Source organism: Sinocyclocheilus rhinocerous, unplaced genomic scaffold (genome assembly GCF_001515625.1).
Source record: "Sinocyclocheilus rhinocerous isolate Xijiao unplaced genomic scaffold, SAMN03320098_v1.1 scaffold289, whole genome shotgun sequence".
Classification (NCBI taxonomy): Eukaryota; Metazoa; Chordata; class Actinopteri; order Cypriniformes; family Cyprinidae; genus Sinocyclocheilus; species Sinocyclocheilus rhinocerous.
Window position 1 is genome coordinate 818552 of NW_015636845.1, and position 4590 is coordinate 823141.

General features: G+C 41.1%; 1 long non-coding RNA gene across 1 annotated transcript; it reads right to left on the reverse strand.

Annotated features, from left to right (window-relative positions):
• Nucleotides 1–2586: 2586 nt before the first annotated feature.
• On the reverse strand, nt 2587–3342 carry LOC107748192 (uncharacterized). Its single transcript, XR_001640891.1, has 3 exons — nt 3247–3342; nt 2964–3144; nt 2587–2654 (listed from the first exon to the last, which is right to left on the reverse strand). It is a non-coding gene; the product is annotated as an uncharacterized LOC107748192 (long non-coding RNA).
• Between the last annotated feature and the right edge of the window lie 1248 nt (nt 3343–4590).

The window sequence follows — 4590 nt, forward strand, 5'->3', positions numbered from 1 at the left end:
ATCTACAGAAAAAGTAGGTACAGTATAGCAAAAAGCATAAATGTAGGCTACTATTGACTTCAATCACACTAAAAGCTGAACATGAACTTTATTTACAGAATACAGAACTTGCAGCAAAAGTTGCATCAAAGTCCAAAAACTGAGTTGATCAACCCCAAAAGCCACACATTTATAACCAGTCAAATGCATCTGAACAAATACAAAAAAGGGGGTAAGAGATACAGTAACCAAATAAAAGACCTGGCTATCCAGCTAAATCATCACAGTCCCAGGTGTTACTCTGAACTGCGCAAGATCTTTCACCTGCCATCACCAGCAACTTTGAGAAGGCACCTAATGGTCTCTGTGGGAACATTTACAGTGAGTTAACGTTTCACTATAAACAAATATAGTTTAAAATGACACCAAATTCTTCCAATCTTAAAATTTTAAGGCACACCAAATATGTTAAGCATCCTAGCTTGGATTCCTTGATGGAGTGCTAGCCCGGATGAAATTAAAACTAAAGACAATGACTGAAGAGCAAAAAATGTGCTCACTTGTCCTGGATGAAATGGAAATATACATTTCCTAATTTTCTAGGCAATTGCATTCTTCCTCTGCAAGTCCGCAATGCCAAGTGATGAAATAGTCAAAAATATAAAGGAGGCGGTAATCCAACAGAGCAGCATAGGATTAAACGTAGGCCATTCTCTATGCAACAAAATGGTCTTTGAAAAAGCAATGTATAGGTAATTTACACTCTAATTTAAATTTACACTGCTGAATTTAACTCTTACTTTCAGGTCAAATGCATTGTCTGTGATCAGGGATCCAACAATGTGAAGGCCATGAAGGTCCTCGGTGCCTCCCTGGACATCAGTGACTGTGGCGATGGTGCTCACTGCGTTGATGTAGGCAAAAAAATACCTGTAATTTTCGACATCCCACATGTCACACATTAGGAACAACTTAAAAAAAACATGGAATTGATGTAATGTCAATATATTGTTGCTTTATTTTTGTATAATCAAGTAACAAAAAAAATCTTAAATTGAATGATATTAATAGTTAACATTATTTTAACACTTCATGGGTTAACACTTTATTTTATGGTGTCCTTGTTACACATACAATAATAATCCATAATCATGCGTATTATGCAAAGTGTCATGCGGCATAGGAAAAAGGAGGATAGTAAATACATGTATTAATTGTTACTACAGAGAATTTAAATGCAAGTATTTAAATGTATAATTACACTAACATGGACACTGGAAAATAAAGTGTGGTTATTAACTGTAATAGCATACAAAATGTCATTACATTTTTTAAAATATAATCCTTACCTCATAGGTTGGAGGCCATCAAGTGTAATGGAAACACCTTGAGGACTAATCAAGACCAAAGAAGTGCCATCCGCATGGGTTCAAAGTTAACTGAGAAGCACATTCACCTGCCCCCTTTCACAAATATGAGGGTGAAACTGGCCACTCAGGTCTTCAGCCACTCAGTCGCAGCTGGTATACATCATGCAACCTTGATAACACAAAAAAATAACACATGGATATTAAAGTTGTTAAACAACAGTCTTAATTTCATACTCAACATAGGTATCCAGAGGAAGCTATACACACTGCCAGATTTTTAGAGGAAATGGATCGACTCTTTGATATTCTGAACTCCAGGTGCGAAGTTATACACTAATGTGCAAATAAACCTATAGTTATTATATGCTTTCCTCAACAACCAGCAAATGCATTTGCGATTTTTGTAGATGCATGAATGACACCAAATGGTGGAGAAGGCCACTCTCCTCTTCCAGCACCATTTGCTTGGATTACCTGAAGAACAGCATCAGATGGGTACAATCCTGGAAATTTGGGTAAATAAAGATCTATTTGAGGCCAAAAGAAACAATGGCAGTCAGATACAGCTCAGAGCGAAAATACAACATTTCAATTTGTCTATCAAAAGTGGAGACTAAAAATAAATTGATGTGGTTAAAGTAAAGAAATTATTCCCTTGTTTAAATGATGTAACTGGATCTTAGCTAAATAATGAACACATCTGATAAATTCATTACCAATGTGGTGACTTACTTCCATCACATGGGTGTACTTCAATGTTTTAGGTCCGGCAAAGTACAACCATACCAGAGTGGACTGGCTCTCAGTGTGAGGAGTATTTTGATGATGCACAAAAACCTGATGGCTGAAGGGCTGAAGTACCTCTGAACCTCCAAATTATTGCCTTGAGGTATTTATATTTATGTTTTAGCAAACAGGTACTAATAGTGAACAGTACAGACAATTAGCTAGACTTCTACACTTACAAATTCATTGTTTCTCTGTTTAGAATCTGTTCTCTGTTATAAGAGGCAAAGGAGGGCACCGGTTTCACCCTTCAGCCAGAGAATTTTCAGCTGCACTAAGAAGTGCATCAGTGGAAAATATCATTGCTTTTAATGATAGTCCCACAAACTGTATGCCAGACGGCTACATACAGCTTCTTCAGTCTCCCACTGTGTGTTGTAGTGAACAGGTAATGCATAAGCATATTTTACTCAGCAGATTGACATGTAAAAATTAATTAAATTTAAATTGCTTACCTTTTCTTCCATGCTTTACCTGCATAACAATTCCTCTGTGTTCCTCCTCGTCTGCATTCCTCTTCTAACAAGAATGAGACTGGTCATGATGATGATGATACAAATGGATTGGATGCAAATGAACAAGTAAACTGAAAATAATTCCAAAGACATAACAGCATGCTCACACTCATATCCTAGTGTTAGCCTGCTGTTTTTAACATGCTCTTGAATTAATTTAGAATGTTAACACCTATTCGTTATTATTCATTTAAGTAATACACAAAAATACAATGAAATAATGCAGTTCTTCATAATATGCATAAATTACTCCATTTGTACAGCAGGATGAGCCACCTGAGCAGTCTGACATTGGTGAAGTAGAGGCACTTACCTATGTTGCTGGGTGGGTGGTCCGCAAGTTGTCTGAAGACGCTGCCATAAACGCCTGTGAAGCTTGTGAAAAGTTGTTGGTTATGTCCAATGATACGAACCACAACTACCACCGAAAGGCTGGTCACTTCATCAATGCCAAAAAATATACCAGCTCTTCAAATCTGATCAGATCTTCTGACCTAATAAAAAAAAGTTTTGGGAAGCTGTCAGGGTAAAATAAAAAAAAAGTCCTTCCCAAAGTATGGGCGAAAAAAGACATCACAAAAAAATTAAAACATTACCTGAGAGGTGGTAATTTATTCATTGATGTTGAGCACTAACATCCAAGGCACGCAGAGGATATCGAGAGGATAGTCCTGAACAAATATGTGATGTGTCGGATTGGGGCTGAGCTGTCCAGACGAAACCAAGACGCGCTGGCAAAAAGGAAAAGGGGGACCAAACAACCAAACGGGAAAAATGACCTTAACAGTTGGCGAAAACTTTCGTGTTTTCTAACATGAATGTTTTATAACATTTTGTGTAATCTAACCAGTGTGATTAAGTTATTAGTGTAATTTTTCCACTACCCGGACACAGTGGTGCATTGGCTAACGTTAGTTCCCTTTCAGTCGGTCACTCTCGACGTCACGTCGGATGACCGACGAATTGGGATCTCGCTTAGAGAGACCAATCTACTTCGAGTGTAAACTAAACGAGCCAATGCACATTGGCATGCGATTATTGCATCCAGCTGCTGCTGATCACAGCGTGAGTATAAGTAGGCAGCAGATGCAGCGCATATTCAGGTTTTCGCTGAGGAGCCGAGCCGGTGACCCGGCCGCTCAGCGGTGGTACAGGAGCTGTGGCGATGGGACGTGACGTCTCCGTTCCCTCCTTCAGGGAACGAGGGTTACCATACGTAACCGAGACGTTCCCTTTCAGTCGGTCACTCTCGACGTCACGTCGGATGACCGACGAATTGGGATCTCGCTTAGAGAGACCAATCTACTTCGAGTGTAAACTAAACGAGCCAATGCACATTGGCATGCGATTATTGCATCCAGCTGCTGCTGATCACAGCGTGAGTATAAGTAGGCAGCAGATGCAGCGCATATTCAGGTTTTCGCTGAGGAGCCGAGCCGGTGACCCGGCCGCTCAGCGGTGGTACAGGAGCTGTGGCGATGGGACGTGACGTCTCCGTTCCCTCCTTCAGGGAACGAGGGTTACCATACGTAACCGAGACGTTCCCTTTCAGTCGGTCACTCTCGACGTCACGTCGGATGACCGACGAATTGGGATCTCGCTTAGAGAGACCAATCTACTTCGAGTGTAAACTAAACGAGCCAATGCACATTGGCATGCGATTATTGCATCCAGCTGCTGCTGATCACAGCGTGAGTATAAGTAGGCAGCAGATGCAGCGCATATTCAGGTTTTCGCTGAGGAGCCGAGCCGGTGACCCGGCCGCTCAGCGGTGGTACAGGAGCTGTGGCGATGGGACGTGACGTCTCCGTTCCCTCCTTCAGGGAACGAGGGTTACCATACGTAACCGAGACGTTCCCTTTCAGTCGGTCACTCTCGACGTCACGTCGGATGACCGACGAATTGGGATCTCGCTTAGAGAGACCAATCTACTTCGAGTG